General features: G+C 35.7%; 1 long non-coding RNA gene across 1 annotated transcript in view; it reads right to left on the minus strand.

Annotated features, from left to right (window-relative positions):
* Window positions 1-8,990: 8,990 nt before the first annotated feature.
* Window positions 8,991-22,581, minus strand: part of LOC108368456 (uncharacterized) — a 20,063-nt gene continuing 6,472 nt past the window's right edge. The window contains exons 2-4 of the long non-coding RNA XR_001848372.1: window positions 18,643-18,903; window positions 9,112-9,114; window positions 8,991-9,002 (exon numbers count right to left, since the gene is read on the minus strand). This is a non-coding gene — a long non-coding RNA (uncharacterized LOC108368456). The remainder of the gene's footprint in view (window positions 9,003-9,111; window positions 9,115-18,642; window positions 18,904-22,581) is intronic.

Genomic DNA, 22,581 nt, shown 5'->3' on the forward strand with positions numbered 1-22,581 from the left:
TTGTAGTTAACGCGACACTTTTTTTTAATGCTCGCCTTGTTTTGCCGTGCGATTGTGTGCTGCGATCTCATTCAAATGCAGCGCTGATTGTAGGCGAAATTAAAAAGTGAAAGTTTTCTCATTTGCACGAAAGAGCGAGAATGGCTCTATCTTCGAATTGTAAATGTAAAGTGCTCAGCATTCGTGAAAGCTTTGAAAAGTTAGTAAAAACAATTTAAAATATGAGATATAGTATTTTCCTTCTTTTAAGTATATCAAAGATTTCTATATCTGCTGCGAGAGCATAGTTGGAAGCATTACCAGGCTTGTGAATATCCAGTTGTTCCGGCATATTGTTTTAGCCGTGGCTTGAGGTATCAGGGATGCGAACATTACAGAAAATGCGGGAAGAGCTGCCAACATTGTCTGACACTTGCAAAATAAAACGTTCTCTTTAGCTCGCTCTTGGCGTTCGACATTGAAGAGGAGCAGAAGTGAGCCATACCACACATAGGCAGAGACGGCTGCACTCTGAAATATACCCTCACTCGTACAAGGGTAGGTCACTCGGAAGTGCTCAACAAAGTTTTTTGTTGTTGTAAAATTTTGTTGAATTTTTCCAACTTTTCTACAAAGTTTAAAATTTGGACGTTTTTGTTAGAAAATGATCTGCGTTTTTAATTAAAAGAATAACAAACATTAAACAAACACACGAAAAATATGTTCAAAATGTCGTGTCCCTATTATGTTTCACATGACTGTATATGAGGCGACCTTACCGAACCTCACTTCGGGATCAGAGTGGTATATCCCATCGTATATCAAACTTTCCAAGTGCTGTCGAAATCAGTTTCAAATATATGGACACTTTAACTACTGTGCACAACACTCAAGTCAAAGTCAATTTGCTAATTGCTTTTCCTCTGACCTAATCACAAGAACACAACCTAAACTCAAACTAAACATAGGTTCATTGACCACATTGGCACAACCTCAATAACCAAGCATAACAGAATAGCAACAAAACATCAACAGTTGTTGCGCTGCGACATAAAGCGAAATAGTACCTCCGCTGAAGGAGCGCGAGAGAGAAAACAGCCCGCGCTACGCTACAAATTCAATTTCCTTCAGTCACAACCGTCAACACTTTGATAATAATGCTGTTGGCTTCAAGTGAAAGGAGGAAGTTTACTTTACGTTTGCTGTTTCCGCAACCAGAGCGCGAAGGGCCTACCTTGTGGTGTTGCTGTCATCGTCGTCGCTGTTGCTGCATGGCATTCGTATTGTGTTTATGTTGGTTGCCACAGGAACAAGCAACAGCGCCACTGCCACCACAGCTGCTGTTGCTGTTTCTATCGCTATTGAAAATTGCTTGTGTCTAGAGCTTGTTTTTTTGTTTTGTCAAGTCAATGTGGCCGGCCATTGTGCCAGTCTGTGGCAATCTTAAGCTTTTATGTATTCTTAATTATGTTGTCGTGATTATCGAGATTGTTTTGTCGTATAATTGAATCAGTATTGACTCAAAAATTGTGAAGCTCATTTCGGTATAAAAGATACGTATCGTAAAGATGTTATTGAAATCGATATGGAGCATAATGATGACGGCCAACTAGAAAAATATGAACTTTTTTTCTCGACTACGAAAGTTTTCTTTTACAACAATAAATTAAATGATACTCGTAATTTGAGCTGAAAGCACTGCTAACGAGAATATCGAAATCCTTGGCTGGTTCACAACTGTAACTAATTAACTTACGAAACGAATTCGATGAGAGGGAAACTTCACAAAATCAATGCGTAGCAGAAACTTGCGCTTTTGGGAATAAGCAATGTATTTCATGCCACTTAGTTATAATGGCACTATGTCTCTTTCCTCTACTAATAACGAAACCCTGGGGAAAACACAGTACCCTTGTTCTGGCTTGTTCCTGCCATTCACATCATCGGCTTAGCGCAGATCACCAACAGCCGGCCAGCGTTCTTGTAAGTGACGTGTAGGCCTGTAGTCTAAGTTCTGCAGGCAAGTGATTTGCAGGCCTTATTTCTCGTGGTGATATGCGCGGAAAATAAAAACAGATTTCGAAAGTCACTACCTGTTGGATGGTTGGTTAGTAGAAGCGTTGCCTGAGCACATGCCCAGGACCCAGTTAGTGGTTATAGCACCATTTTGATACGCTTTCTCTGGGACCCTTTATCTTTTTCGGTTTCGTCTAAACATTTGGATTTTTCGATGTATCGATTTAGGCTAGTAATGGTTCATTTGGAGATCTCCCCAAGATTTTGGATGGAAAAACTCCCGAGTGTGTCATGCCTTATTCGTGGCAGTGCTGGACACTCGATAGTGTAGGATCGTTTCCTTACTTCCCTCAAGATCACAGCTATGGCACCGACGGTTATACGGAAGGCCCATTTTAGCCACATGTGCGCCAATGGGTCAATGTCCCGTTACCGCGGCTGTTAACTTGACTATATCTTTCCTCGACCTCTTTAGAAGTTCTTCTGTCTTTGGTTTGTCATAGTGGGGCCATATGTTCCTCGCAGTTTTGCAGGTTTGAAGGTTTGAAAATACAGTTCCCTTTTGATTAGTCCGAGTGGAAAGTTTATTTTCCCTGCTTCGGATTCATCAAGGGATACTCCGGTCTTATCCAACTCGTCAGCCTTCTCATTTCCGTGTATTTACCTATGGCCGGGAACCCATATGAGTGAGATGTCCATTAACTCGGCCACCGAGCTTAACGCACTTTTGCAATCCCACGGTTTTGGACTTTGTTACCGGTTAGGCAAGTGCCAGAAGTGCCGCCTGGCTATCTGAGAAGATGTATGCTTTTCGCACTTCTACGCAGCTCCTCTTTAACTCTTTACAGACCCTTTCGATTCCCAGTACTTCCGGTTGGAAGATGTTAGCATAGTTCGGTAGTCGGAGCGAAAGAGAGGCATTCAACGTTTGGGAGAACAACCCCGCATCCACACCGCAGCCCATTTTGGACCCGTCAGTATAGATTTCAGTGGAATTCTCCTCGACTATCCTGCCCCTGCTCAAAACACCTCTAAAAGGAAATTTCACCTGAAAATAATGTTTGGAAACCTCGTATTCATAGTCCAATTTAGTTCACACTTACAATGCTTGTTTTCAAAATATATATTTTTTTACTATTAAATTATTTGCTAAAAGGCTTTTATCTTCCAGTAGATGACCTTTTGAAATAAAAAAGTATTAATGGATTACAACCACAAATACTATTAACCACCACGTGAAACAGGCTAACCAAACACTTTGTACTCGGCTTCGCAAACCACTATGCAACTAAACATACCCACGAACGGCTCATACATACATACATATAGGGTGTATAGTCGTACATGTGTACTTACACATTGCACAACCACTCACACAAAACCCTCAACTGCTGTTATTTGACATGCAAAGTGGTGCCAACGTTCGGCAAAATTGGCAAGCTGACCCACTAAAAGAGATCAGGTGAAGCTGATTATGCCAACAACAATGCAATAAACTGAGCAGTTCTGCGTAGCAACAAGCCGGAATAAAGTCAAAAGAAAAATCGCAACGAATGGGAAAAACAGAAAGGCGTGTTGCAAAAGGCGAAACTAACACGCAGCTTTTCCAAATGAAAACTACACTGCAAAGGCATACTAATTCCACCGCCCATATGCTCAAATGCGTCAACGCCTAAAAACACACTACACGTTTACATACTATGTACATGGCAAGCGAATGAATGCGAGTGACATTAAAAATCAAAATGTGCCACGAAAATGCTCAACTATATTAGCAGTACTTATAAACAAACACGAATAGAGTTTGCCAAACGAATTTGTATGTATGCAAAAAGTATCCACTAAGATAATTGTCCTTGCGCGCGCGAGCATATCATTTGTAGCTTTATTTTATAAGTCTAAATTTGCTTAACAATGTCACACACATGCACGAATGTATACGCATGCCGCATACCGCTGCGGCGGCTACAGCTGTTGGAACCGCAACAACTGCGGTGGCATACATTCAGGCGCATCGCCTAGTGTTGGCTCATTTCGCATGCAAATTGCTTTCATAGATACAGCGACCGCTTGCACGCTGGTTTTTCACGTTGTTGTTCATGCTGCTGTTGTTGCTGCAGCCTTTGTTGTTGTTGTTGTTGTTGTCGTTGTTGCTGTTGCAGTGGCTGCTGACACTATCATCGGTTGCTGGTGTGGCATACCAAATCTGCATTTATTAACATCTATTACAAGTTGCGGCAGGTCAAGAGTGTCAGAGCGTCAAGTGTGCCTAAAAATATGCAACACCACACAAATCGTTTCAATTATGCAAAGTGCCTAGCAACGATTTAAATCTGAATTATTCTCTCTTTCTAACTTTTTGCACGCATTGTTGTCGTTAAATGCATTTTAAAGCCAATTTTGCTGAGAATAATTAGCTGAGATTACTTTAAAGCGGCCACTATTGAACGCTGCGTTAAATTTGCGTTAACTTGCGGAATTTAAGACTCAAAAATTTCTCGAGTTGTGTCTCATCTAGTTTTGAGCTCGTTTCCTGAAGATGATATCAGTTAAGTGGCCGTTTCCATTATTACCATTATTATTGACCCATCTTTTGACATTTTCCTGGGTTTTTTGCAACACCTCTGACGCTAAATTCGGGATTTCTCCCAAATAGCTCCTAAGTTCTGGGTATTCTTCACATAAACCCGTAGCTTCAAAAAAAAATCCCTACAGAAAGTAGTGTAGGATGGTTATATTATTTATCTTGCCGGGCAGTTACCAAACGGCGATGAAACGTCGGCCTCAGGATGTGCATTGTGTCGTCTACAGTTGAAACGACCTGCTGGAACGATATGCTCTTCAGTCCCAATCCATTCAATTGTGGTCTGAGGAACTCAATAATCATGGCTTTGCACCTCTCACCCTTTACAGTAATTGTTTGTCCTGCCAATCCTCTAAAAAAAACACAGTGGACAGTTGACACCTGCAGAGTAAACTTCACACCATACATATAGGGATACGGGGATACTCAGGGTCCAAACAACGAAATTCGTTTTTCTCGTCTCCACAAAGATAGAGATGGACCTGATCACTCATGATGCGTTCTCACAAAATATAAGGGCACCCCATAATTAAGAATGAGTCCAGCAAGAATATTAATATGTCTCTACTGGTCATAGCTTCTGAACTATCTGCACTTTTTAAGGGTACATTTTCAAATTCGTATTCCAAATGCGCTGGAGACGGCCATGGTTTTAACTCTTTCACCTTATTTTGAGACAAATAAACGAAATTACGGGCAGAACGAGCAGTTTGTGGAATTTCGAAGTGCAATAAACCTTCTTTTGATCCAGTCTCTTCAACCCGAATTGACATTAAAAAACGACGCATCTCATAAATGCACAGCTATTCAACACCATTTGCAAATATGTTTCCATTTTCCAAGAGGATAGTTAAATTTGGATCACCTTGTATACATATGTGTGACGTTCCTTTGTGCCAGCTCATTTGGAGTTTCTCTGCACTCAATGAGAGCTCTTGTAGCCGACTTCCCAACTTGAGGTCTGTTTCGGAGTCATCGATGTATAAAATGATTCGAGTCGATGTCATCTTATCTAAGCCACAAAAAGACTGTTATCATGTCACGATGACGCTCACCGTAACAGCGCCACCGGCATCATTTTCGAAAAAGTACTCCGCAAAACCAAAAAACACAACACCAATCAGTGACTCCTTTTGGGTGTATAGTTTTTTGATGTAATCTGGAGAACGAAAAACTAAAACCAAATTTGACAAGGGATGACGGAAAATCGTTCCACATTACATCACACTCCTACCTTGTCGGAAACACCAACAACGAAAATGAGAGTATAGTGTTTTCTTAAATGACATGTGGATTTTTAGTACCCCAAATGCGGCAGTTTTGCTCGTTAACGTATCCGTTTATAGGAAAATGTGCCTCATCGCTCGGATGAATATTCGTAAATCTCACTTCTTAGGGAACGACCATTTTCATAAAACGTTTGAATCATTTGTACGCGTAAATAGTTCAACTGAGTATCGCTCCTTGGCTAAGTTTGCCAAAGCCTGTAGTAGCAATTGTCTGAAAAAATTATAAAAAAAACAATAGCATATCAAAAATAATTGCGTCAAAGATCTGCGTCACCCTTGCATCTCTCTACACATATGTATATGGCCACAGAAGTAGGATACAAGATTAGATTCGACACATGCAAATCTAGTCAACTTTTCTATTTACATACATACATACATATTTATGTACATCTTAATGGCAACTCATTTGCGGAAAAAAACTTACTATTAATCCAACAGCTTTAACTTTACAAATCTCCGCTTCATAGGCGCACATTCCCGTCACCCGCTTGCAATTCGCGCTGTGTATCTTTGCCATTAAACCGCTTGGAAATCTCTCAAAATTTATGTCAGCATTGAAAATCGTATTATTGCGGCTTTACCTACTCGTGCGGCTCGCCATTTTCAGTTTAAAGAATTTTTATTTTCCGCATTTCTAAATACATTTCAAGTCGGTTAACCAGCCCTGATGGCAGCAACGAACCGCACGGTTGGCGAAGCGCTTGCAATCGGCTAATCTCCGGCTGAGGCAATGAGCCAGTGAGGAAGCAGCTGGCACGACTGTCAAGTGCAAGGGAGATTTAAATACATATTAAATAGGATGTGTGTGTGTATATGTGCTTGCTTAACAGAAACGTACTACATATGGGTCAATCCATTCAAATCGAACAAGTGTAGGATTCGACCATTTTTGGTTTGGATGGATTTTGCGCAGAGCTTTTCTTTTGTCAAATAACCAAGTTCTGTCAAGGGAAAACAATTTTTTTACAAAAGTTATGCAAAATTATAAATTTCGTAATATCTCAATATGTAACTATTATATTTACACAAATGGTTCTGGTCTTGTTATAAAAGTGATATTTACGGCTATAAACAAAAAATATATATACAAATCGAAAAATTAAAAAAATTACAAAACCCAAAAACTCATACACTTTTTTGACAAAATTTTTTTATACAATACAAACTGATCTTAAAAGATCCGGAAATCTTCAAGGAGGTGCAGTTTAATTCAGATAGTAAGAAAAAAAGTAAGTGCGCCTGGGCCACACTGTGGAAGTGAAACTTACGTTACTTATCTATCTATACATACACACATCTGCTTTTGCTTACGGTTATATTTTTACGCTTTTTTTCTATCAATGTAGATCCCTATCTCTACCACTGTTCATTTTAATAACATTCATGTTATTCTGTTTTTCCATTATCTTCATTTTATCTTTATACTCTATCGGTAACAAAATCGATGACAAATTCGATAAAAATTTCAATAGCAACATCGATAATACCATTGCTACCTAAATCGATTAGAAAATCGATAAAAAATATCGATAAAAAAATCTATAAATATCGATAAATATCGATAACAAAATCGATAACAAAATCGATAAATATCGACAACAAAATCGATAACAAAATCTATTTATATCGATAACAAAATCGATAAATATCGATAACAAAATCGATAAATATCGATAACAAAGTCGATAAATATCGATACCAAAATCGATAACAAAATTGATAAATATCGCTAACAAAGTCGATAAATATCGATAACAAAATCGATAATTATCTCTATTTTTTCGAATCGGAAAATTTTGAAATTTTGAACCTTCGAAAAAAATATGTTTTCATTTGGCAGAATTTCGTTATAAATATGATAAAAAGAAAAGTTCTGACCAAAATTTAACAGAGTCAAAAATTGTCGATTTCAGCCATGGGTCGATTTAACTTGGATTGAACCATATGTACTTTTATGTAATATTTTTGAATACCGTTTCAAATGCTGACTGCCATGCAACAAGTATAGAAAAGAGAATAGGGAAACTTTTCTGGTGGCAGCTGCTGGGGAAACCCAAAAACTAGCAGCCGGAGAGGGTGCAACAGCGTTGTGACCAAAATGATCAACTTGGAAAATATGCAGCATACAAAGGATTTGTGCTTTTTTCTACGAGATACTTACTTCCTTAAATGTCAGTTTAAATGATTACTTGCAGACTGCTTATGTACAATCACTATTTGTCGTTGACAAAAAAAAAAAAAAAACAAGGAAGGGAGGAACGAAAGCAACATGCTAACTACATGACAAATTGTTGCGCTCCGTTGCACATCGTTGGCATCTAAAGTTGTCGCTTTTGCTCCGCTTTGCTTGCTTGCTTGCTCAGTATGTATGTATGTACATAGTAGCTCCAAAGTGCGGTTGAGCGCGCTACCAAAACATTTGCATTTTGAATGCTTTGAGTTTTAAGTCCAGCAACTTTTCGTTCTTTTTAGTGCACTGGTGGCTTGCTTCTCGAAAAGCTTTCTCGCTCTCCACTAAATAAATACTAACAGCTAGCAGTGGAGTAATGAGCAGCAGGCAAAACATTCTAGCTGCTAGGGGCACAGATTATCATCGCCCACTTTCGCCAATTGCAATCAAAATTATTTACTTTCGGTTCACTAGCATGACGTCGCTTCATATTTTACTACCCTATTCGACTACAAATAAGTAACAAATAAATATTGTATATTCAAGCAATTCCCTTTCTTCCTTTTTCGTTCTTTCCATTTACATATAATATGAATTTAAGCGAATTTTAAGTGCTACTCAAGTGTTATAAATATTTTTCATCGCCTGTATCTACCCGTTGTTTTCGGCTTTTTATTCCATGGTCCTTTACTCCCANTTTTTTGTATTATTTTTCATGCTGCTTCTAGCGCTACCGTTATTTGTATGTATTTAAGCGACAGTTGCACAAATTACCATGACACTCGTTTAGTGCTGTTACAGCCACTCGGGCGTATGAGAAACATTTCCTTGTAGCGACGCTAAAGCAGTGTTACTAAATGTGTACTACTAGCACTTGTGAGCGAGCTGTTGTTGTTTTTTGTTTTTTAGATTTACGGCGAGAGGATGAGCTTCTTGGTAGTGTGATCAAAGCAGATTTAATCTAAGATAATACAGGCCGACAAGAAATCTACCAGAAACGAGAGTATAACTTTTCAAAGGTTTGATTTAAAAGATCGCCAACCAGAATTCCGGCCAGATTCTTCGCAGACAACCTTATATCCTCGGGTTCGCAATAAAATTTTCTTTATTTTGATGAAAGATTTATTTATTAAACAGATGATATGTGAAATTTACTAGTATTCAAATTCTATAGGATTTATACTTTCGATTGGTGTATAACACTAAGGAACACAAAAAAAAACCTAGAGTGCGCATATATCAGGTTTACTAGATCAATTCGTGTTCTATAGAAAAAAGGTTTTTCATGGTCCAAAAATCTGAGTGTAGTGGCCAAATTTTTTTACTCCAAATTTTGAAAATTTAGCGTTTAGGTTCCACAATGTAATTTGCTCATTAAACAAATGAATGCTAGATTCCAAAAAAATAAAAATTTTTGAATATTTAATTAAAAATTTTCGTGCCATACTTATTTTAAGTAGCGTATTCAAAGTACGAACTTTATATACTAAAAGCACTGGCGGTCACGCATAACTTACCTCCACTTATACTAAAAATATCTGTTTTTAATGTGTTCACACTTTAACAAAAGTCTCAAGCTTTGTACAAAATGTAGAAAAATACAACAAACTTTCTTAAAAATTTCGAACTTTTTGCAAAGATTTCGGGGTGCAGTTTTATTGCTCAAAATTCTTGTTGATTTTTGAATTTTTTATTTATTTATTTTTTGCTGAGCAACAATTTCATACTGAAATATTTTTGTGTAGGGTTGCTATTAAAAACTAGTAATTTAATATCTTAATTGCATAAGGGCATTCATATTTCTTTTTTCTAGCGTATTCCACTACGTTTGCTTTCACTAAATTATTATATTTGTCTTAAAAATTATTGCTGCTACTTGTGTTCACAATATAGTGCCAATTGCACAAGTACCTAGGTCACTACTGTTGTCACTGCATCCTTAGTTGTTGTTGCTACTGTGGCCAGTGGTGTTAAAAACTTGCATTAAGAGACAATAACAAACTGGCACAAGTTTGGGTGGTGCCGCAACTAAACCGTAAAGCAAACCAGTGTGCTAAATACATATTTACAGTGGCAGTCAAAAATGGATGAATGGTGTTTCGCCTTTTAATATTTACAATGTTTTTCAAGCTAAAATTTTTTTGATTTTTTTTTATAGAAATATGGTTTGTGCTTTAACAAAAACTGTATAAATCACACTTTCAAACTTTATGCAGTATTTTCATCTAAACTTCGAGCTTTTTAACCAGAATTTTTAGAATTTTTTAGAAATAATTTGGTAAATATTAAAAACGAAACACCATTCATCCATTTTTGACCGCCACTGTAACTATATACGCATGCAAGTGTCTGTATGTGCGCGTAAATTTGTTTCTTGATTAGTTTGTTTGCACATTTGTTATAGTAGTTTGCTGTTTACCGCCAAGCGCCAGCCCACTTTCGAGCCATTGTTTTTGCACGCGCAAGTTTCGCTTGACTGCAGCAACAAGAATAGAGCAAAGTTTTCCAAAAGCATGGTGCATGTATAAAAATAAATATCTATGCAAGTGCAAACATAATGTTACATACATACATACAAACATACAATATCGGTCATATTAGTAGGGCCCCCATTTAAAATTGATATTGTCTGCCACTTATGTTTATTTAATTATTATGATTTATTATTATTTTTTTATCTATTTTCTTCCACACAATGTATATTCGACAATTTTTTTTTGAATGGAATGCGTATTACAGTAAAAAAAAAGTATTTATCAAAAATCAACACGATTTTTTAGCAACACCAAACTTGCACTCTATTGTACCAATTTAATGGGCTATAAAACTGCATACTCAAAATAAATAAAAAAATTTAAAATTTCAATGCGAGTTTGCAGAATTTTCATAATTTTTGCACAAAGTTTGAAATATCAATTTATGTGGTTTTTCTTAGACTTTTATAGCAAAAATAATAAATATTAAATAATTAAAAGAAAAATAAGCTAAATTTGTTAAAATGTCGCGTTCCTATTTATTTTCCCACCATTTTATATACCTCTGTATATACGCGACGAGTAGGCCTGACAAAATTTTCCAAAACTCATTGATCGCTGTTTGAAAATGTCAGCGGTAAGGAAGCGCTGACTTTCCAATTCATGCAAGCGACCTCATGACAGCAAGTGTCGGTAATCAGTTGGACATGTTTGTATGTATGTATGTACATCCCTTGCCATCACCATTGACGCTTCATCATTAGGCATGTTTCCCTGTTGCAAATTACTTTAGAAAAGTTTTCTCAGCCCACGATTCCGCACTTTTCCGCAATAACGTTTTTAGCGCATCTCATACTTGAGCAGTTTCGCTTCGGTCAGAGGCTTAGACAAAGAAATACACACACAAGCACACAAAAAGTTCAACACAAGATATATGTACACATAGTGTGCTAGAAGTTACAATGAAGAGGATAATCACAGAGCACACTCAGCAAAACACGCATACATACATACATACATACATACATGCATACCACCCACGCATCCACTCAGCTGCATACACATTCTGAACAAGCGAGAATGAATGCACAACAACTACACAAACACTGACACACAAGTACATATTAATCTTAACTTACACATAATAACAATACTTTTCATTTTCTCTGTTTTCCGCTCGAGCCACTCTCGCACACATTTTCGCTATCTTAAGCAATGGTTTTTGTTTATAAACATTTCAAAAACTTATTCAAGTACATAGTTTTTGTTTCATTTCATTCTCTTCGCCAACTAAACGTAAACGTAACTTGGTTGTTTTGCTCTCGTTTCTCATTCAAGTTGAGTTGGTTTTATTTTCTTAGTTTTACCACTTTCTTCTATTACCCCTTTTTTAGCTGCTGCTCGCCCGCAGTGCCACAGAGTGAAAGATTTCTTTTCGTATTGTGAAATTAAAATGCGTTAAATTAATTGTTTGGTTGTTTCCACTTGGCATTATTAAATTCCTGCTGTTTGCACATATTTCTTTCGTTTACGCTGTTGCATTTACTTTTTTACACATTTTTAGTGCAAACATTTTTAGGTTTTGCGCTCGTTGTTGATATTAAATTTTCTTACAGAACTGCTATCCTATTGGCTTCGCGTAATTGAATTCTCCGGGTAATGGATTAGTAAGAAATTTATTACTTTTTAAAATATGAATTCTATCCGACCTTTGCTTATTTGTGATGTGATTTGTAGGTAAGGATGAAGGCATCGACGATGGCAGCGAAAAAACTGGCTATTACAATACCTACATACATACACTCCGATGCATTTGAATAGGGACAATGCTTTTATGCTTTCTTCTTGGCGATTTTTAATTTTCATTATTTTAACAAAAACCGTATAAATATATTTAATAAAAACCTTTCAAATATTTGACAGAAACCTCCACGTCCCAAGTTTTGCACTATAATGTATAAACGTAAGCTTCAAACTATGTAGAAAATCAAAAAATTTTCATCATAATTTCCAACTTTTTTCTTAGTGTACATAATAAAGTGCAAGTTTGAAGTACCTATAAATTACCTTTGCTTTTTTTGGCAATTTTTTACTGAACTCTTCCGCCATTTTTTCTATATCAAAAAATGCGAGCATTGAATGGGCTACAAAACTGCATACTCAAAAAAATTCCGACACCAATTTTTTTAAATTTTGATAATTTTGTTTTTTTTTTAGTTTTCTACATAGTTTGAAACTTTTGCCTTCATTCACTGTTAGGGAATGAACTGTATTTTAGGTGAAAAATAATGGAAAATAAATAAAAGAAAAATAACCCAGAAAAAAAGCGGAAAAGTATTGTTCCTATTCAAGTGAATGGGAGTGTACATCGATGACGATAACGATACTGATAACAATTATGATAATACATATACGTATGTGTAATTGAAAACTTGAGAATTTTGGAAAAACTGAAATTACTTTTTCGTATGGAATCTGGAACATTAAAACATACAATTTTCAATTTTTAGTCTGATTTTTTTTTTGAGTATGCAGTTTTATAACTCTTTAAATTTTAGTAGAATAAAGTGCAAGTTTAAAGTTCCTAAAAAATTGCGTTGGTCAAATTTAGTGCATAGCTTAGAAAAATTCTAAAAATTTCTATCTAAATTTCGAGCTCTTTAACCAGAATTTTTTTGGGTATGCAGTTAACAAGCTTATAAAATTATAGTAAAACAAGTGCAAATTATGAGCGGCTAAAAAATCGCATTGATTTTTATATATTTTTTTTTTTTTTGACGGCGTTTTGCACATTTTTTCCATATAAACATGAATTTCTTAGTGGAAGAATATGCGCAAGACCTGTTTGCGAAAAAAATATAAAAGGTAACGCAGTTTACTAGATTCGCTATTTATATGAAAAACACCGCAAAAGCCGTCAGCAAAAAAAAAAATATTTAAAAATCATTGCGATTTTATAGCCGCTCCAAATATGACGTGCAAATTTTACTAGAATTTTATAAGCTAGTTGACTGCATACCTCAAAAATTTCTAAAAATCCTGGTTAAAAAGCTCGAAATTTATATAAAAAATTTTGGAATTTTTCAAAGCTCTGCACAAAATTTGGTGCGAAAGAGGAGCAGCCACGAAGTCGTCAAATATCAGATCATTTACGCCACGAAATGGCAAAAAACACACACAAAAAATAACAGGGCATAAAAACAAAAAATGCTGTATACATAAATGAAAATAAATAAATTGAATGTGTTGAGAGCATCCTCAGAGTAGCGTTGGCATCGCGACAACTGTGGTAGAGCGCGCTGATTGGAAGCTATGATGCTGACGATGATGACCGAGATAAGATCTGTGCCAGGATATGTTCAAGTTAATTGTCAAGGGGAAGCAATTGCCATTTATTTATCGATGACGTTTTAGCAGTAAAATACCACTCAGGCAATGCTGATAAGCAGTAATTTGACGCTAACGGTGCTTGGTGATGGTGAACACTTAACAGTCGGCATGATAAGCGTAAATGAGTAAACAATATTTTGGAGGCAGATATTTTTACGCATACATACCCAGAGCACGTACATTTGTACCCTGGTAGTCAGCTGATTAAGTTGAGGACATTTTGACCAGTTTTGGCTTTTTTTTTAATTAATGTTATATTAGTTTTTTATAAAAGTCTAGCACATTACATAACTAGCACCATAAAAATCCACATCTCAATCTTTCACTAAAAAATATATATAAAAAATGTTTTAAATTTTTGTACGAAATTTTAATTGTGGATTTTATGGTTGCAGGCCATGTAACGTGCTAGACTATTATAAAAAAAATGTATACATTAAATAAACAAAAGAAAAATACAAGAAACTGATCAGAATGTCACTTAACTTAATCAGCTGACCACAAATGTATGTACATGCATATGTATGTAAATATGTACGTATAAAGTGCGAGAACTTTACAGTTAACCGTCGGTATGTCATTGTACATACCTTAAGCTAAAAAAAAAATAAATTTTGTTTTGTTTTAGTTTAGGGTCGCTTTTTTACATTTACACGTTTTGTCTTCGGCATTTAAAGGCAGATCTTAAAATTTGATTTATCGAACCTACTGTACTCGAGGTGACAATTATTCATTGACCAAAGTTCATTGATCTCAAGTAGCCCGTTCTAGGACTTACCCATCAGATCTCAGTTCTTATCGGCCTATCGTGCCGCCCTAATGTCAGTAAATGAAAGCTCGTCAAAAATCTAACGTGCCACCCTAATGTCAGTAAATGAAAGCTCGTCAAAAATAATTAAAATTTCCAAGAGTACATAGTCTTGCAAAAATACTTTAGGGTCCGGGATGCACGGCGAACTTTTTTGTTTGCTATTAAGGTGTTACGGCCTAATGTGCATGTTTGTCCCGAGCAGTTGTTTTGTTTGATAAAATAAAGATACTTTGCAGCTGCTCGGAAAAGAAAGAAAACAATAATTTTTGCATTAACAATGCATGGCGATAAGAGTGAAGTGCACTCTTCGTTTTATGTGACCTATGGGATGTTACACATTCTTTTTTTTTTAGTAGGTATTTAGGTTTAAATATATGTACGCACATTATGGTGGTCCAAAAATGCTTGTGAAAAAGTAAAGGCGGAATTTTTATGTTCTCACCCCCTAGGATTGATCTATACCAGCGTTGGGCAGGGAGAGCTTTTACTCCGCTCACCTATATACAAAATGTATAGAGAGCTTAAAGTTTTAAAGCTTAAGTTTTTCGATCGAAAAATATTAATTTTCAAGAATTCTATACCATTTCTACGAAAAATTTAATTTTTCTCATATAAAAATACATGGAAAACTGTGAGCTCTGTAAGCGACCTCTAAATATTTTTTGATTTCAAAATAAAAAATAGGGGTATACTTTTTTCGATATAGAACAATCCTAGAGGGTGAGAATTGCCAGTAGCTTATTTAAGGAATGAAACTAAAAGCCTGGTTATGACAACTTAACTTAACTTAGCGGAACTTATAGCTCAGTTATGCATACTTGGCGTTGCATGCAGGCCGTCACAAAAGGATTCTGTTAAATGAGCTTTGCGTGTAAGCGGTTACCTAACGCATAGCATTACATACATACATATGTAGAAGAATGTTGGTTTTTTATTTCTACGTAAAAATTGCATAGCGGTGCAAAGTAGTACAAAGTATGCTATAAGTATAACTGAGCTTTTACAACTTAGAAAATTAAACTGAAACATATTTCGACATGGCATTAAGTTAAGTTAAGTTGCGGCTGTTTTCATTTATAAGCAACATTCATTTAAGAGAATTTTTAAGTGAGAGCCTGTAAGTTACGTAAAGTTGCCCTAATCAGACCATAAGATGTTATTTAAATAAAGATGGATATATTCTAGCAAGTGTGATTCCTTTGCAAAACCTAGCCGCATTCAGTTTATTTCGTTTGCGGTTATTCTTTCTCGACTTGGTAACACCAACGTAATTTAATTTTTGACAAACACTGTTGAAAGTACTATAAACATTAAAAAGGAGAATAGTTGTAATTCAGTGCTTTTCAAATCCAATAACGCAAACACTTCCTGAATTTATATACTAGGTAATTCAGATATAGGCTGCTTTCGAAATCGCATCGTAATTTTTTTCACAAATAGGCTGAGTTCCAAATTGCATCATTGGAAAGTATCAGCCTTTTATTTCTAAACCACAACTGATGGAGATGTCCAATATGCGCAACCACATTCAAATGCCGAATTGTAACTAAGTATAGTTTAGAAATAAAAGAGGCTAATGCCTTGCTGTGATGCAATTTGGAACTCAGCCCTACTTAGATAAGACGTAATTGTTGTTTCCGCAGAAAGACCATAAATGGGTGCAGTCAAACCATCGAAATCAAAGCAAATAATTCAATGGAATTTATATTTATAAATGGTTTGGAAGTGACTTTCAAAAATAATAACACCTAATTTGGGTATAAAATTTGACGTCACATCCGAGTTGAATTTTGATCAGTTCTGATCAAAGATGATTTTACACAGCCACCGCCGGCAATGAGATGGCGTCTCTTCTATCTAAGCATTATAAATGAACAAATGTTCGAGAATGCTCCCTCGGCTACGAGAAATACGTATGTATGTAAGTTGGGACGATTTCAGTGTAAAGTAAAAAGGCTCAAGGTATGCAAATAACTGTTTATCACACCGCCATTAAAAGTAAATCAGTTAAAATGCCAGCAGACAAAATGCTTGTGAAATGATTCGTGCTTTTGTTTGCCAAAGAGAAAAAGCACCAGAAACCGTGTGTGGGCCGTGTAAAATAAATAAACAGCAAGGCTTTAGTAAACGAGCCAAGGATGCGGAGACGGTTACCGCAAACGCAGCGGCAAACGAAACAATTTTCCAGCATCAATGGCACTAAGATAACTCACATGCTGATAGCGAAGAAATAATCACGCGCTAGCAGTCAAGGGACAAAAGAGGGAACAGCAAAGGACAGGAAGGAGAAAATTGAAAAGGTTAAATAGAAAATAGGTACTAAGCAAAGGTAATAACAACGGCGAAGGAGGGGACGAAAAGAATGATGATAAAGCGAATTGTTGGTAAGCGAGAGGTAACAGCATGGACCGGAAACGCTTGGCAGGCAGTTGGTCGACGAAATTTGCTGCGCCATAAACGTTTTAATTTCCGCGCGTCCTGGCAAACCACTTACGCCCCGCTCCCGCAACCACACAAACCAACATTCATAAGTATACACGATACAAACGGCGGCTCTGTTTATCTATAAAGCTTTGTAAATCCGGCAAAATGACAAGACATTTTTGCGGCCCTTTGTTGGCGAATGCCCTTTCGCACCTTTAACTATGCAATGCTAATAATAAATAGGCATTCAGTTCGCGGGCGGCAAAGCAATGTTGAGCAAAGTGTTAATAAGAGTTTACTGGTAGCATATGGTTCTCAAGGTCACACCACCCGTTCATCGGCGAATCGCTTGGTTGGTTGATTAACAATAGCCAAAGTAAAATGAAGAATACACGCTGAAGATGAGGCGAAAGTTCGTCATACTTAAACACCAAAAGATTTTTCTTTATAGTTTGCTTCACAATTGCCATTGTTGTTTAACAAACAATAGATCGAGTGGGTGAGTGGGTGAATGAGTCTTTATGGTGCTGCTGAACTCAGTTTTCACACTTTTGACAAAAAGTATTCCCCCACACACACACACAGACACGTAAGCAAAGGAATTAATATTAGCTTATTGTAAAGGGGTAGATTTAGCGAGTTCTTATACAAGCACCTGCATTCATACATATATGTATGTACATTAGGGTGATCCAAAAAAAACAGTAAAGCTGTAATTGTCATGCTCTCACCCCTAGGATTGTTCTATATCGAAAAAAGTATACCCTTATTTTTTCTTTTGATATCAAAAAATATATAGAGGTCGCTCAAAGCGTTCGAAGTTTTCCATGTATTTTTATATGAGAAAAATTAAATTTTTCGTAGAAATGGTATAGAATTCTTGAAAATTAATATTATTCGTTTGGAAAACTCTAGTTCTCTTCAGGAGACTTTCATTAATAATACCCAATTGTTTAATTAGCCATTTTTTTTAATACTAACGATGTTTTATTGGGCGCCCCATTGCATTTTTCGGGGTTTTTGTGGGTTTTTGGCGGACCTATGCGATGCAAAAATGGCTAAATAAACAATTGGCTATTATTACTGGAAGTCTCCTGCAGATAAACAGAGTTTTCTGGTAGAAAACTAAGGATTTTTAACTATTCTATACCATTTCTACGAAAAGTGGTTTTTTCTCCATATAAAATACATGGAATACTTTGGGCGCTTTGAGCGACCTCTAAATATTTTTTTGATTCAAAAAAAATAACGGTATAGTTTTTTTCGTTATAGAACTATCCTAGGGGGTGAGAGCATAAAAATTCCGACTTTACTTTTTGACATGCATTTTTGGACCATCCCTAATGTACATACATATGTACATGAATTGCGACGCTCTACTCCTTTTATAAAAGCATATATTTTTATACATCTGGGTATATCTTTTACGAGTGTATTCTACTCATTACTCACTTGACGACTGCTTTGTACTTCACCGCTGGTTTATTCACGCTGCAGCAGACTGTACGCAATATTAGCAACGCCTTACCCCTTTACGAGCGGACAGTTTTTTTGTCTTGGGTATTGTTTATTGTATTGAGGATTTTTGCAGTTGTTGTTTGTGTTCATTATGTATTTTTCTATTTTTGCCGATGTTTTTTTTTGTGGTCAAATTCCCAGATTTTACCGTAGCATGGCTTTAATTATACCTCCTCTGAGTTTTTTTCGCATGTTCTTATACCTTTTTCGATGTGTTTGTTTAGGTGCGGATTTTCTTGAAAATTCTACAGCAAAAACCATAAAAATATAATTCCTAAACTTTATGCAAAACTCGAGAAAAATCAGCAAATTTTCATCAAAATTTTCAACGTTGTAATCAGATTTTTTAGAATTTGTTTGAGTATGCAGGTTTGTAGCCCAATCAATTTTATTATAATAAAGTGCAAGTTTTAAGTACTCGTAGCTAGGAGTTACCGTTGATTTTTGGCAAAAAAAATCTAAAAAATCTGATTAAAAAGTTGAAAATTTTTATGAAAATTTGCTGAATTTTCGCGAGTTTTGCACAAAGTTTAGGAATAACATTTTTATGTTTTTTGTTGTTGAGTGAACCATATTTTTATATAAAATTGGAGGAAAAATTTTAGAAAAAAAATTTTTGCATATATTGTGAAAAATTTGTTTCGGCAGTGTACATATTTATCTCTGATGGGAAATAATTACCGTCTTGGCCACTGTTTTGGCGGGCAGATGTGCATACAATCTTGATATTTTTTTTAGTTTTTAATATTTTTGAAAATATTAATTTTTTGAACGGTGGCGTGTCAAATGAAAACTTTTGGCTGCTTCTCATCATTAGCTCTGATCCAATACTTTTCGTGCAAAATCCTGTAAAAATGTCAAACAGCAAAATTACTCTCTCGGGTAAAATCTTGCAAGTTGCAACTTCATTCTCTACAGAACTCTCTAAAAATCGCTCTCATTTACAGGATTTTGGAGTACTGGATCATTTTTCCTGTAACTTCCTGCAAGTTCGTGGAAAAACCTGTAAGTTCATGGAGTACTGGAGTACCAATACTTTTCGTGAAAAATCCTGTAAAACTGTCAAACAGCAAAATTACTCTCTGAAGTGAGAGTAAAAAGTGAGTAACGACAAAAAGTACGGGAACAAAAAATCCATTTTTCCCATGATACAAAAAAGAAGGTATTTTCATTGTCACTTTTCGGACGCCATATTAATTATTTACAAAATTAAAAGGAAATTTGTCTTTGGAAGTAAGTAGTTAGAGGGCAGCCCAATGCCTTAAGTGCAGCTTGTCTGTCACCGCAGACATGTAAACTCATTCCCCACCACCTCGCCCCACTCAGTGTTATACCGGCATCCGTTTCTTTCTAGTCCGCAGGTGGCCTTTAAGGCTTCCCTACGTATGAAGTAACAAAGTAGTTCTTTGAAGTTTTGCAAGCAGACTTCCCACGCTCTTGATTGAGAATCTGCTCCACCATATCTGTTTACATTGCCAAAATGCTGCCAATTCTTTAGAAGTTTTGTATTCCACGTTGGATTTCCACGATAGTTTTGTATACAGAATTACTTATAGATACTTGACTTCGGGAGAATTCTGAATTTTGGCTCCTTTAATTGTGAGGGAAATGAGACCATTCGGACTATGCTTTAATGACGAAATAGCTTACAATACATCTTTTTCGGACTATTAAAAAAAATAAGAGTTTTGCTATGCAAATATATTTACTTTGTTTAAAATAAAATGAAAAAAGTTGTTTAATAAATAAATGTAAATAAACTGGATTTTATTTTATTTCCTCATCTCTGCACATCGATATTATTCAAAGGATCTTTTAAACGCTCGAGAAAAACGTTCAAATTTGATTATCGAACACATCAACTTGTAATTTTTTATGCAAATTTTACTCTTTTATTAAATCCCAAATATTTAAAATAAAATCTCCCCTCTCAAAAAATTTCAATGTAGCAAAGCTATGCTTAATGTTTACATCTGGAGAAATGACAAAAATCTGCTTTATAATCAAAAAATAGTAGTAATGAAACTACCTTCTTTTTTGTATCATGATTTTTCCTGTAAAAACGTCAACCAGTGATTGCTTGCCACTTTTCATGATTTACTTTTAGTGAAAAATCCTGTAAAACTGTCAAACAGCAAAATTACTCTCTGAAGTGAGAGTAAATAGTGAGTAACAAGAAAAAGTACGGGAACAAAAAATCCATTTTTCCTGTAAAAACGTCAACCAGTGATTGCTTGACACTTTTCATGATTTTACCAGAAGAAAAAGTTCGGGTAAAATCTCGCCACTTCATTCTCTATACAACTTTCCAAAAGTCGCTCTCATTTACAGGATTTTGGAGTACGGGAACATTTTTCCTGCAACTTCCTGCAAGTTCGTGTAAAATCCTGTAAGTCCATGGAGTACTGGATCAGAACTATTGTGTACAATGACCTTCCACAATGTTTCTGATTGGCTGAAGCAGAAAGCTTTCTCATACAACTCTGCGCTGAACTGGTTTTCAAACGAGTTAAATGATTTAAGTGGTTAAATTTTCCAACAACAATTGCATGCGATGTAACTTGTTTATAAACACATTTTGTTCATTTAACTGGTTCAAGCCCATTTAACATGTTTAACAATTTGAACGTAATATAAGGAGCACATAGGAAAATAAAGCAGAAACATTTTCGCAGAAGAATAATCTAACTTCCGCTACTAACAAAGGATGAAGAGTTATTTTATTATTCTAGTATGTAAAGTGGCACGTAGGCAAATGTGCATATGTACATATATTACTCCAAATCTTTGATGCGAATCACGTACTATTTATGTAAGTACATATACATTAAACTCCTGCGCAATTCCATTTCAACGGCCTAACAAGACATCCGATCGCCGCGCAAATACTTAAGTGTCCGCATATATTTTTTCTTGTCACTTGCTCTGTCGCTTCACTGCAGCAAAACCAAGTTGTGGGGAAACCCTGACGATATGCGTACAATTGAAACCATGGGTTTGAAGATAGCGCAAATTGTTGTGAAAATTTCAATTTCATGTTAAATATATTTATGTATGCATGTACATACGTATATATATAAAAATGTAGTTTCGATTTAAAAAAATCGGATAAAGTTTTTCTTTCGCCATATATACACCTCTGACTTTAGTATTTATTAAAAAAAAACTCAATGGAATTCAAAAACTATCTCTTGCATTTGGTTTTACTCAATACCGATTTGAGCTGTCGCACAGTGTTATCAAAAAAAAAAAAAGCTATCAATGGGTAGGTTCAGAAGGCGCAGCAGTTGAACGCAACCTTTGCTAAAAAAAATCACTGATCGTTCTGAACGACTTCATACATTAGCTGTCAAATTCAACTCTCAAAGGTATACACCAACATGTTATCTCAAATGATCAGAAAAATATTACGATCATCTAACACGCAACTATTCAGTTGATCAGAAGTACGCAACAACGCATTCAGAAGGTGCAATCGCACCAGTTACTGAGCTGTTGCGCCTTCTGAACGTGCCCAATGAAAATTCGTTTCTCTTGAAATCAAGTTATATATAAAGGCTCTCAAGAAAAACTAAAAATTCATATACAATTTCGCACAATAAATGGAAAATAAATTTGGTTCTATAAAAAATTTCTTAAATCAGTATGCAGCTGTAAGAAAAAAAATGCTCGTACATCTCGGCGCTACCATGTCCAACTAACGAATGTGAAAATCGGCACTTTTCAAAATTTTGATTTGCCACTAATAATTTTATTTCGTATAGCAGCATTGCTTAAGTTATTGTTTTTGACAACTTGTTTGTTGGTTAATGACTGCAAATAGTTTTATAGAAAATTAGAGACGAGAAATAATACTTTCATAAAAATTTAAGTACATACATAGATTTAAAAAGCTGCTTGAATACAAAAGTTTTATGAAAATG

Source organism: Rhagoletis zephyria, unplaced genomic scaffold, assembly GCF_001687245.7.
Source record: "Rhagoletis zephyria isolate East Lansing unplaced genomic scaffold, Rhagoletis_zephyria_1.1 Rzeph_scaffold_03131, whole genome shotgun sequence".
In the NCBI taxonomy this organism is placed as follows: domain Eukaryota; kingdom Metazoa; phylum Arthropoda; class Insecta; order Diptera; family Tephritidae; genus Rhagoletis; species Rhagoletis zephyria.